Below are 14,293 nucleotides of genomic sequence, written 5' to 3'. Positions count from 1 at the left end.
CTGTGGACCGTAACTCTGTACCAGTGGACTGGTTTATAGTCGGGACTAACAAGGTGGTAGTATCTTTAGGCAACGAATCGGATTTAAGAACAGGGCTATTTCAAACCAAATGGCTACCCAGGCTAATTTACAAGATACATGATTACACTGCCCAAAATCTGTTCATTTAAACTAACATTCTATTTGGCAGGAAAAACTAATCTGAATCTTGGCAGTCCATTGGTCGGAGGCCCATGGTCAATTGGTAGATCTTGTGGTGTTTCAGGCCTAAGAACATTAGTCTGCAATGGTGAACACTTGCCAACCTGGTGTGCCAGGTTAATCTTGCACACCAAGTTTCCCCATGTGGTGATTACCAGACGCGTTTCTTCTGTGGTAGATGCTGTTGAATGTCAAGAGAAACGTCAACTTCATAGAGTTTGTCACATGAATTGCTCTCAAAGGCTTTCTTGATCACTTATGGCACAGTTAGCCCTAATCAAAACAAGACATCACAGCAATGCATTATATACAAAAGCATGAAGGCACACAATTGCCACAGCTTTCTCATTTGGCACCGTGCCACAAGATTTACCTCGTGGCAGAGCACCTTCCAGGAATACAACTTTTTGTTTTCTACTCTGCTTTACACATTTGCAGGCCCATACTAATTCCAACTGTGGGCTGTTTGCAAATCTACCCGTTTTCAACACCCTAAAATGCAAATTACCCAATACTTTGCTGCCAGATGTCCAGCCCAATGGGAATGCACCGTGGATCAACTAGTTTGAGATATTTGCATATACTTTTTAGCCTCTCCTGCTGCTTCTGTTTGTCTTGAGGAAACTGTCTGAAGTCCCTCATTTTAGTTGCTGCAACCTAGGCCAGACGGCTACCAGAAAAATATCTTTTATCCTTAAGCAGGCTAGACATGGGCGTCGGGCGAGCTATTTAACAAACTGGAAAACATTTATCCATTACTAGGAATTAAGAATAATTCCAAACTAAACGCCACACCATCTCATGGTATTTGATACGTACATGGGGGGGGGGGGACTTTCGAATTCCAGGTGTCCAAGTGTTAATTGAGGTCCTCAATTGTAATGCCCCTCTTGCTCCTCTAGCTGGTCTATCTCAATATAGTACTTATCTGTTTTATGGAGCCATTGTTGATATATTTTTTTAATTAAAACTTTTTAGTAATCCGCACCAGCATATCAATCACATTACAGAGGAGTAATGAGAGAATCACAAGTTGGAGATGGGGTACATCAATTAGTGTGTCTAAGTCATATCGGAATTTGTCTGGAGCAAGGGGGGGGGGGCCCTCTTCAATGGGGGAGAAAAGTGGCTGACAGATCTCCACGATAGGAATTTCACATGCCCACTTCTTAGGGCAGCCATGGGCTTCATATACAGGGTTTTTTTTCCTCTTAACATTGACCAGTCTAGGTCTTTCTCCAAGTCGCCCACCTCCTGAGGACACGGTTTAAACCATTAATCCTGACCCTTCAGTTTTCTTTCATGGATCGCAGCCTTACTAGTCGGCATCTCTTTCCTTGGGGATCAGTGAGCTACAAGCTCTTGATACTCCAGATCCATGTATACGAGTACATAAAGAGTGGGTAGCTTTCAGTACTAGCAGCAAGGTTCTCCCTAACATAGCTTTACCATTTCCTCTCAATGAAATCTTTCCGTACCAGCATCTGTGGCAGAAAGAGCGTTGGATGTGAAAAGGCAGGTATCAAACCATTTCATAAATCTTTAATAACTTTTTTCACCTTCCCTTTGCTAAACCTCACACGTTATCACTTCTCCAAGCCTTGCATAGCCAGGTGGATTGTCAAATGGATCCAGACTTGCTTCATTGATCCCTAACAAGTACTTAATGTTCCTCCTAGGGCATGCTCCACTCGTAAGAATACCCATGGAATACCTAATGCAGCGATTTATGTTACTCCAGATTTATGAAACCACTTAAGGTGGCCTTGCTTGGCAAAGAACATCTTGGGCTTGTCATGCTTGCATCATGTTGCCTGGTGTAAGATTGGAACAACCCCAGGCTTAAATATGCCCCTTTGATTGCTATTTATTTGCTTCACTCTGGATGAAGACTTCTTTAGCTGCTTCTGACTTCTTTTGAGCAGGATGTTTGGACTTGGAACAATTTACAATATGGATTAATTTGTGTGGAGGAATGAGAATGTGGTACTGTCTTCATCAATCTAGGTACTTAACTGAGTTTCCCACAACCATGACTTGTTTCAAGTTGTGGTAATATGTAAGACCATATGAGACCTGCTAAGTTTACAAATAAACATCAATTTATTTTACATACAACAAATCCCAGCGATTCAGCTTTGTTTTGTAGCGACCACTTTAAGTGACACACAGCTTGATTTTCTTTTTTTGGTTCTCGGGCATGATTTTACATTCTTGGCATGATATGGGTGAACAGAATGACTAAACATGTTGGGGGTTGTCTTGTTATGATCAGTATGCAACATTAATCGGTTAGTAACATACTCTTCATTCTCTAAAATTAAAAACCTGATTTATATAAGGATTGAAAGTATGCAGCACACTGGAGACTAGAACGCTGGTACTGTTTGCACACTCGTGCAACATTTCCGTAAAGGAAGTTAATAAAAGCTGTACAGGAATATCCCCTACATGGTGAACAGATGTACCACTTCCCTGAGTGCCAGACTTCCTGTGAAACTTGTATCCTGACCGGTTTTTTGGGGCCCTAGCATCATGCTAATCTAGAGGCTTAGGCCTGTCTCTGGTAACACAAAGTCCAGAAATCGTCTAAGATCTGTAGGGGTGCACCAAGTGTGTTCTTGCAGGTGGCATAGAATACTGTCAGCTCCCCCTAGTGAGTCATGCATAAATGGCGGTGATGGCATGTAGTGTTTTCATGGATCCATAGTTTGCCTTGACGTTTTTTCCTGTGATTGGGAGGGTGGTTTTCTCGCACCACATATGTTTGCTGATGGAGCACTGGGACCTATTTATGGTTGTTCCTGTTTAAGCATGCCACACAAAGGGTGGATAACAGCGTCCCTGATTAGTGGTAGTGTATTTTCTGGCTGGAGACCCAGACGCTGAAGTGAATGATAGTGACTGGGATCCCCCTGAAAGTAAACAAAGAGCTCGTGGGCACAGGACTGCTGATTACGTCATCCTGAGCAATGTCATGGTAGTGGTGAGGTATGAGACTGAAGTTAATTCTGAGTGATTCCTCTGTCCCGGATTGTTGTTTCAGCAAGGCTGATGACAGACTGGTACAGAGATCTCGCTTTTCATTGTACCCTTGCTTTGTATGATCTTAATTGGGGCCATCCTCATTGCTACCTACTGAGAGTGCTATTGCATAGCACAAAGGCTGCTTCTAAGGAGCATATGTAAAAGAGAACCACCTAAACCTCATCTTGAACCTTACACCGTGGATCCACATCACCTGTGTGGAAAATGTCTAAACGTAGGAACATACCACCCCATTTGTTGTTGGACTTAAAACCCTTTTGTGGCCGCTCCAGAATTTTGACCGCCCCAATGTTATCTACTGTAAGAAACATGACCACAAAAAGGCTGACCCCCGAAGAGCAGCCTGCAGAGGACCCCACAACAGTTTTGGACAGTGGAATCACATCCTCTGTCTAGAAGTTGTGTATACAAGTGGAACCTACACCACTCCAGTCAATTTCTGAATTATGCCAGTGGGAAAGTGTTATTGGTAGATTACTCGGACTACTGTTTGACCAGGACTGGTATCTGCATGACGGTCATGTTGCCATAGGTGAGGGGGTTACTGCCTGAAGTCTGCACTTACTGCAGATGGTCTCCCTAGAAGGCACACTGCCTGCTGATAGAGAAAATGAGAATTTCTAGCCATACTAGAGGAGGGATTTTGCAAAGAGTAGATGCTTAGTGTAGTCCTGACATGGAATAGTCCGATAATTTTTAGGGGCCAAAGCCAAGAGAGACCAGTGTGTTGAACTAGTCTCCCTGAATGGCTTTCATCATGAACCCAATGAAGATTTGTGCAGATACCAAGAATCAAGAGTGCTCTGCAGTCTGCCATCACAGCTTGGTGCTGCCTTTGCTGTTGTCGTGGTCTGAGTGCTCCATTGCTGCAGGGGTAGGAACCCTGATCATCTTGGGCACAGCCACCAGAGGCACCCACAAGGTCAAGACTCACCCAGAGGTTGTACCTACCTGTGCAATGTTTCATGTGCTCATGGCCTAGGAAGACTACTACTACTACTGCTGCTGAAGAAGGGAGCTGCTGTGGGAGCAGATGCGCGGACATCTTCCGTCTGTCATCTTAGGAGCTATGCTGTGGACCATACAGTTCAAGAGCTACAGGAGCAATGCATGGGCCCTCCCTGTCCCACCACAAACCGCAACAGAGCACAACTGTGGTACCTAAAACTTGGTGTGGAGCAGCAGATCGAGGTCTGCAAAATGAAGTAAGCCTTTAACTAGGTAATAGCAAAGAGGTGAAAGCAAACTGAACTGCTGGGTGCATCTACAGCTTGGAGGTTATTTGAGTAAACAGCTCCTGTGCCTAATCAGTGCTTTGTCCCAGATTACATGACCATATTTATTGATGCTGGGGGAATTCTGTTAGCAGGGAGGTACTTGTGAGTGTAGCACCTCAAGCAGGGTCCCACAGGATTGTAGCCCTATGTCTGATTCTTGGTTACGATGTGCCATTACAGTAGTTTTCTTTCATTCAAAAGGTACGGGCTGGGCTGTGTGTTGTTGTGTGTCTTGGTTGAATGAGTTGTGATTTTTTGCCCCCCACATAACCCCCTGAAGAAGTTTTTGACTGGGAGTCAAGTTTAGAAAGGATGTAACATGGCAGTTTGTGTAGCTAGCAAGATGGACACTAATGATTAGCAAATTGAACCACCATGGGTGGGACGAGTAGCCTTTGCTGTATGGCCTGATGAATGATATCTGATACGCATGCACAGTCTCATGTTGAGAGTATGCAAAAAAAGAGGCGTTTCAAAGCATATTTCTACAGTTGATGTAACGTTAACAGCAGTGCAGTGGTTCATAACATGGCCCGGAACACATTCCTGGGAGGTCCGGAGGCTCAATCGCCCGATTCACGCTCACATGGCAGCGCTGACGTACTCTACCAATTTGGCAGCAGGGGTGATCACTCGATAACCCCACTGCCGTTTTCATAATAGTCTCACCCATGCGCCGCGTGCGGCTGCTGCAAAGAAAAAGCCATGGTGTACGGAGCTGTCTTCTACACCTGTGACAAAGTGTCACAGATCAATAAGAAAACCAAAACTGCGATTTACAAAATTCAAAATGGATGTGGGGTAATGAGGCTACCACCTTTGTATTCAAAGCACACCTGCTTAATCAGAAGGAATCTGACAGCCTGAGAAGAAGACTTGGGCACTGTGTCGTTATTTACGAATGGCATGCTAGGTATGCTGCCCGGTGAGTTCCATAGAATCCGGTTGTATGTCGGAACACCGAGTTCCTCTACCCGCCTACTTTTACAATGCGGTCTCTACAATAACCGTGTCTTAACCACAAATTGCTTTACCATGCATTCCTTTACCACAAATTTTCGTGTTAAAGGCATGCACGGTAAACGGCTATCCGTGGCTAAGCTTACCACCCACTCCGTCACCCCAGAGCCCTAAATACACCCTCCAACCTCCTAAAAGCTACCCTGAACCCCCAACCCCTAAAAACTACCCTGAATCTCGCCCCTAAAAACAACTCCAAATCTCTCTTACCTGTCCTTTTCGCTTTCTGATGATGCTCTCTCCCCACCAATCCAGAACACAAGGCCGACTGCCTTAACCACGTTAAGGCAAAGTCAGTTGTTCGGCTTGCGGAACTTCGGGGCTCTGGATCTAGATGATTCACATAGAATCCACATTACCCAAATGTACTCAGTTTTGCCCGTTGTATGATAAAAAGTGAGTATTCAAGCCTAGTGCGACAAGTTTGCCTAATTAATTTACAGTGAAGTGCCTCAGGCCCAACAAGGCACGTGCACACTGAACTCCTTGTAGTTACAACATAGGTGCTGGCACATATAACCTGGTTAGCGTGCTTAACCCCTTCAGTGCCTTCCCCGCCCTGTGCCGGCCGTTGCATTAGCGGGCGGGGTCTATGACGAGCTGGACTCGTCATGGGCACAGCGCAACCGCGGCCCATGACGAGTCCAGCTCGTCATGGGCACTGAAGGGGTTAAAATGTGAAAGCAATTCTAAAGTGTACTTCAAGAACTTACTGTATACACAGCCAAGTTTGTATGCATTTCATCAACTGTATATTTGTTTTATTGAGGCATGTGAAATAAACTCCTTGGGGGCAGATCAGCAATATTTTTAGGTACATCTGCTCCAAAGGGGGGCAGAAAACCACTAGACTAGTGAATGTTTCAGTATGTGTGAACTGGAGTTCGGCTGATGGTCTGTGTTTACTGGTGTTTGGCTGGTTGTGGGTAAACCTCCATTTTGCTGGCGGTGTTTGTGGACGAACGCTTGGCTGGCAGTGTACGTGAACTAACGCTTGGCTGGCAGTTTGTGTGGACAGTCGCTTGACTAGCGGTCTGCGTGGATGACGTCCCCCTGTGTGTCTGGACTATCACTTTGCTGGTTGTGTGAATGGGTGGTGCTTGGCTGTTGGTGTGGCTTGCGTCGATCCTTCAGTGTTTTATTTCCCAGAATACCATGCAAACCTCAAATTTAGCTAACAATTTGCATATGCCTCATTTCTGTGTGGAAAATATGTCGGATCACTGCTCTGGCACAAAATTCCCACCACCCAGCGTTCCCCTCAGTCTCTTGGAAAAAATTATACCTCGCTTGTGTAGGTGCCCAAAGCAGAGAACCTAAAAACTTATTTAAAACAAGCATTTGCAATGCAATAGGTCTCGCATTTATAAGAGTTTGAGCTATTGGCATTGTAAAATTACAATGCCTTTTATTTATGTTTTGGTTTTAAAACAAATAAAAGGCATTGTCATTTACAATGTCAGTAGCATAAACTCGCATAAAAGCAGTGTGCAGCAGTGTGCGGCATGCAGCAGTGTGAGGCGTGCAGCAGTGTGAGGCGTGCAGCAGTGTGCGGTGTACAGTGTGTGGCGTGCAGCAGTGTTTTGTGTAGCAGTGTGAGGCATGCAGCACTGTGGCGTGCAGCGGCGTGCAGCAGTGTCATGCAGCAGAGTTTGGCGTGCAGCAGTGTGTAGCGTGCAGCAGTGTGGCATGCAGCAGTGTGAGGCGTGCAGCAGTGTGAGGTGTGCAGCAGTGTGAGGTGTGCAGCAGTGTGAGGCGTGCAGCAGTGTGCGGCAGTGTTTCGTGTAGCATTGTGCGGCGTGCAGCAGTGTGTGGTGTGCAGCAGTGTGTGGCGAACAGCAGTGTTTCGTGTAGCAGTGCGGCGTGTAGCAGTGTGTGGCGTGCAGCAGTGTTTTGTGTAGCAGTGTGAGGCGTGCAGCAGTGTGCTGCGTGCAGCAGTGTGCTGCGTGCAGCATGCAGCAGTGAGTAATGCAGCAGTGTTTGACTTGCAGCAGTGTGCGGCGTGCAGCAGTGTGTGGCGTGCAGTGTGTGGCGTGCAGCAGTGTTTCGTGTAGCAGTGTGCGGCGTGCAGCAGTGTGTGGCGTGCAGCAGTGTGGCGTGGTTTCTAAACAAGAAAAGTGGACATCAAAGGAAGGGTGGGAGGGAACGAGCATATGGGGTGTGAGTTATAACGAAAGTTAATTGTTGTAAGAGGGGATGCAGGAAGTGAGGCCAAGCGCGCGCTGGCGAAAGCAGTCTGCTGCTTTCAAGTCCGATGCCAGATGCCAGCTTCGCGCTTGAATGCCTCACATGCACTGGCCATAAACCGCCTTTCTAAGGTCTTGTGCCCCTTACTAAATCTCTGAATGCGTGAGGCGGTGCACGGGCAGGAAGTAGCGGGTGGCAAATGGAATGCGCGTGGTTGTGCACGTAACCGCCACCCGATCCGCCTGGGAAGACTTTGGGAGCATTTTCTGAAGCCCCTACATAAGTCTCGCTGAGCGATCGCCAGGCGAGACCTAAAAAACAACTGAGGGGTAACCAAAGTGAGTCCAAAAAGGGCAGTTTTTTCCCTTACGTTTTTGGTAGGGGATTCTGGGTAGGAAAACGTTGGGAGATCCACACATCATCGGACTCCCCTGGGTGTTTAGTTTTCAGAAATATCTCTGGTAGATTTCACTAGATGGCAGCCTGAACTAGGGCCAAAAATCCACAGCTAGGCACATTGCAAAAAAAGGTCAGTTTTCCCTGGAAAAATGTGACTCGTCCTCATTACGTTTTGGGCCATTTCCTGGCACGGACACTAGGCCTACCCACACAAGTGAGGTACCATTTTTATCGAGAGACTTGTGGGGGTGGGAGGGAGAATGCTGGGTGGGTGGAGATTTGTGGCTTCCCTCAGATTACAGAAATTTACATCACAGAAATGTGAGTAAACTGGTTTTTCTTTTTTTTTTTTACAAAGTTTGAACTTTGCAAAGGATTTTGGATAACAGTACCTAGTGAGAGTCACACAAGTTACCCCACTCTGGCCTCTTCAGGGTGGCTAGATTTAAAAAATGTACAGGTTTGCTAGGTTTCCTTGGGTGCCAGCTCAGCGGGGACCAAAACCCACAGCTAGACACTCATAAAAAAAAAGGGTCCGTTTTCTGTGGAAAAACATGATGGGTTCATGTTGCATATTGGGCCGTTTCCTGTCACGGACATTAGGCCTACCCACACAAGTGGGGTATTATTTATATTGGGGGAATGCTAGGTGGGTGGAAGTTTGTGGCTGCCCACATATTACAAAACCTTTCATCTCAGAAATACGAGGAAAATGTTTTTCTTTTTACAAAATTTGAGCTTTACAAGGGATTCTGGGTTACAGTACTTGGTGAGAGCCACACAAATCACGTCATTCTGGATCCCCCTGGGTGTCTAGATTTAAAAAAAATGTACATTCTTGCTAGGTTTTCCTAGCTGCCGGCTGAGCTAGGACTCAAAATTCACAGCTAGGCACTTGGCAAAAAAGTCTTCTGTTTTCTGAGGAAAAATGTGATAGGTCTATGTTGCGTTTTGGGTTGTTTCCTGTCGCAGGCGGTAGGCCTACCCACACAGGTGAGGTACCTTTTTTTTTTTTAGGACACTTGGGGTAATGCTAGGTGGGTGGAAGTTTGTGGATCCCTGCATATTCCAGGACTTTCCATGACAGTAACGTGAGGAAAATGTTGTTTTTCTCACGAAGTTTGAGGTTCGTAGCAGATTCTGGATATTAGTACCTGGTGAGAGCCACACAAGTGGAATCCTCGGGTGTATAGTTTAAAATTGTTTACAGGTTTGCTAGGTTTCTCTAGGTCCTGGCTGAGCTAGGGCCCAAGAACCCACAGCAAGGCACTTTGCTACAAAAGGGTCTGTTTTCTGTGGAAAAACGTGCTGGGTTCACATAATGTATTGGGCTGGTTCCTGTCGCGGGCACTAGGCCTACTAACACAAGTGCTGTACCATTTTTATCAGGAGACCCAGGGGAACATAGAATAGTAGAACAAGTGTTATTACCGGTTGTCTTTCTAACAATTTCTACCTTCCAAATGTAACACAGTGGGTAAAAAAGAAGACATTTTGAAAAAAGCCTTTATTTCACATGCTAGTATGGCTACCCAAAAATTCAGAGATGTGCAAATAACCACTACTTCTTAACTCCATATCTTGTTCCTATTTCAGAAATACATAGGTTTTCCTTGGTGCCTATTCTTTACTCTTTATATTTTACCAAATGAACTGCTGTATAACCAATACAAAATGAAAAACCATTGCAAGGTGCAGCTAAGTTATTGACTGGTTACCTCAGGTCCTTGGTGTACCTATTAGCCCTATATATAGCCACAACCAAAAGGGTCTCACGAACTGAACGGTATATTGCTTTAAAAAATCTGCCATAGCTAGAAGAAGTTACAGGTGAAAATGTAGACACAAACAGCTGTTTTTTTCAACTCGATTTCAATGTTTCAACCGTCTGTCTCCAGGATTACCTAAAAAGGCAAGGAAGAAGACCCACCATGGGTCCTGGACAATAAAAAAGGTCAGAGGAACGTCCACGTTCTTCAAATGAGAGACTTTCCTCAGAGAAAGTTCCACCTGAGCCTACCACTCCTTCACAGAAGGAAGCATCAACTGAAAATATCATCCAAATCCCTTCCGTTGAGTTCTTGTAGACGGCGCTGCTAAAGACTTCCTCGTCTGCAACAACGTTGACGGTCACCACCACTACGACAACATTTCTCCAGTATTGAATCTTTCATAGATTCACATGCTTGAATCTTCTCCATTGTCATGGTGGGAGTCCCACAGTTGTTTTGCTGCAGACACCAAACAGGCTATACTGTTCCTTGACAAAGCATAACCCTTCTTAGGCACAGCATAAGAGATCAGAAGTTGGTCAGACTTTCTAAAAGTCTGCATCCTTTCAATATAAAATTTCAAATTGTGTCTGACATCTAAAGAGTGCAAGGCTATCTCTGCTGCAGTAGGATTTTAAAAAGACGTTGATAGCACAATAGGCTCATTCAAGTGAAACAAAGTTGGGACCTTCCAAATGAACTTGGGATTAGTCCTCAATATGACTCCGTCATATTTGAATTGTAAGAAATGTTCTGAAATGTTATAGGCTTGGATTTTACTTATTCGCTTTGCAGAAGGGTTGTCCAGGACAAGAGCCTGGTTTATGAAACATATTCAGTATTTGCCTTGTGAATAGGTTTGAATGGGTCTTTCATGAGCTGAGATAAGACTGTATTCAGCTGCCATGATACCGGAGGACATTCTGCAGGAGGAGAAGCTTTAAACATTCCTTTCATGACCTCAGAGGGACTTCGCCCATCATCCTCTGAAACCTTGAAAATCCAGGCAAATGCACTTTAATTGATGTATGGGCTAGGCCTGATTTGACAAGACGAAGAAAGCAAGGCTGTAATTATTCTGGAGAAGAAACAAAAGGATGTCGATTGTATTTGCTTCACCTATAGCAGAACCATTAAGTGCAAAAATATTTACTTGTCACAGCGCAGAACTACTCAAGAATGAGTTACATTACAGAGTAATATTCAGTGATCTGAACTCATTGTCGTGAGGAGCCAAGCTGACATTTTGGGCGGATGGGAAACTTGTTCATCGCGATGCGGTTCTCCAGTGGTTTGAACAGGATGTGAGGACACAGATTGGAGAAGAAGCTATGTGTACCCAAAACTGCCTCGGCCATGCCAGGGCTATCAAAATGAGGCGACCCGGCTCCTGCTTCCTTTTCCAAATCACTCGAGGAATGTGAGGGAATTGCGGAAATGCGTAGGCGAACATCCCTATCCAGGCCATCTAAAAGACTTTCCCCCAAAATTTCCTCTAATGAAATAGGTTGGCATACAATACACACTTTTTGTTCTGAAGTGTAGTGAATAAATCCAGGTCAGGGGTACCCCACTGATCGAAGATCTGAAGCATCTGGTCCTGGTTCACTTCCCACTCATGACACTGCCTTGTAGTGCGGCTTAGAGAATCAGCCCATTTGTTTTCCACCTGTGTAAGGTGTCCAACTTGTAACAAGATGCTGTGGGTTATAAGCCAGTTCCATATTTGCTGGGCTTGAAGAGATAGTGGCTTCAATCCCGTTCCCGCTTGTTTGGCGAGATAGAACATGGTTGTCGTGTTGTCCGTCCTCACCAGGACCGAGGATTTGCAAATCCTGGGAAGGAAAGCTAGTAGGCCCATGAAAACAGCCTTTTGCCCTAGAAGGTTGATATGCATTTTTGATTCCTGAGATGACCATTTTCCTTAAATTTCTAGTTCCATCAAGGATGCATCTGTTGTCATAACAAACTGACGGTGTAAAAGAGATTTTCTTTTGTTCTCCACCATGACATTGCCGGTTTCATAATTGAAGTAATATGGATGGTGTCCTCAAACGTAACTTGAGTTTGTAAACATTGTGCATCCAGCTGTTCTTGCAGAGGTCTCGTGAAGATGACCGTTTTGAATCAAGGGCATGCAAGAAGACAACCTTCCCAACATTGACTTGAAAGTTCGAACAGAAGTTGACATTCTTTTTGATAGGGAATTTATTATGTCCAGTAAAAGTTGGATTCTTTCCATCGTTGGATACGTCTTTTAGGTCTCGTCTGACCCAGCGCATGCGCTGGTCTGGCGAGACTTATTGAGAGGGCTCCAAAAAGTGCTACCAGGCCAGCCTAGAGCTACAGTGCATGTGCGCGGGCGCGAGCGCCGCACTTTACCGGGATTACTTTCACTTTCTCGGCCGTTTTTTAATCTCAAATGTACCAAAAGAGCTTCTTTGGTTCTGCAGATTATTTTAATAACAGTAGCCACCAACCCAAGGCCCCGTATCCCCCATTGGATAACATTAGGCCTCAACACTCTGCACCTGGACTCCCTAGTGCCACTGAGGGTGCAGCAATAGTGCATCACTGACCCTGGGGGACCCCTGAGTCTAACCCCAGAACCTTAACTTCCACAGTTGATTACTTACCTGTGAACCGATAACCTGTTTTTCCTCCATAGGATAACATTGACAGTTTTCTTCCAAAAAGTGTTTGTGTGATGTTTTGAAATCTAAAAATATTAATTAAAAATCGCACAAATAACCAAAACATATTTACTTACCTGTTTGCAGGAAATGTCCCAATGCTGAATCTAGGTATCCAGCACTGAGTTAGAAAAGTAACATAAAAAGTAACTTACCTGTAATTTACTGAAAACGCCTATTCATTTCAATGTACTGTATTTGCCAAGTGTTGCAACCTACTGCATCGCCTGTAAATCAAACAAAGTACAATTTCTATTGCATTTTCAAACTGTCCTATATTCAGCAACTTATTACTGAAAAGTATTTAATGCTTACCTGTGCCAGGCTTGATTGGTTCTAAAAATAAAACAACAGTATATTTTTAATACAAAGAGTTCAGTTCTTGAGTGTGTGAAATCATTTGCTGACTGAGTGTACATCGAATGCTTAACAATGTCCTCTGATACTGCCTTACTGCTTGACCACTCTACCACAGATAGAGAGTAAGGCTCTATCTAACTTTAACCTCTGCCTACCTCTGGGGTCACCTGGACTCTATACACACTATACCTCATTTTGTTGTAGTATATATAGAGCCAGTTTCTTACACACGTTGAGCTGTACCCGGTATTTATTGTCAAAGGGTGCATCCCACCTCCCTGTCAACATGTAGTTAATTTAAGGGCATGTCGCCACTACACTTATTAACCATATTAACCAGATTGGAAGCTAGGGTCATTAAAATTGTTCTCCCTGGATTTCCATTTCCTGTTTTAATTTTGCACAGTCAATTGACCTTCCCAAAAAACTCATCTACAATCTTAGGCCCCGTACACCCACGGCACCATATGGAAAAGAATAAAAGATCTCCGCCAAAGAGCCCCTCATAGGGTGCCCGTCGGGTATTGCAGCGCCGACCTGATGAGGAGCATGCCCTATGATGAAGCATGACACCCAACTGGCGGTGTGTGTGGGCCCCAATTCTGAAAGAAGGGATTCCCCTTTCCCTTCCTTCATAAAGGACAACCTACTGTCTTCCTGGGATCTCTCCCTCATTCTCCACTTATAGGAACTGCATACCTTTGTTTACTTTGACACTGATTCAATTCCCAATGATTAGGATGTCTATTTGATCCCAGCACCTTCCCCACCTGTGTCATCACCAATGAATTCCCCACCGGATAACATCCGTAGCTTCCACATCCTTATGGATAAAGCAGCTAAAATGTTCCACCTCCCTTTAACAACAAAACAATTGGATTGCTTCCTATACAATTTCAAAGAGCCCATGAAAAAATCAATCGGGGCCATCACTATTGTGGATTTTATATGAGAGGAAGGCATCAAAACTCTGAAGATTCAAGTTAGTGTCAGCATTGCTGCCTAGACTGGATAAAACGTATAAAGCACCGGACGATTTATCGCCATGTTTTATTGGCCATCCCAAGATGTTTTCAGTTATGACGCATCGCTCAAAGAACCCATCCACCCCTATTACAAAACCACTCAATCAAGATGGGTGTAGGCTGGATAATATTGGGAAACGCTTCTCTACCGTGGCTGCCACTACTGTCAGAGCAGCGAACTACCTAGCGATAATAGGACTCTACAACAGGCAGATGTGGTCAGACATCGCTGCATACATTGAGCTCTTCCCAGAGAATACAAGAAGTGAAGCCAAAATAAAATCTGCAGGAAGGAGAGAGAACTTCAGCTG

Source organism: Triturus cristatus, chromosome 9 (genome assembly GCF_964204655.1).
Source record: "Triturus cristatus chromosome 9, aTriCri1.1, whole genome shotgun sequence".
NCBI classification, from domain to species: domain Eukaryota; kingdom Metazoa; phylum Chordata; class Amphibia; order Caudata; family Salamandridae; genus Triturus; species Triturus cristatus.
This window is presented reverse-complemented; position numbering follows the sequence as displayed.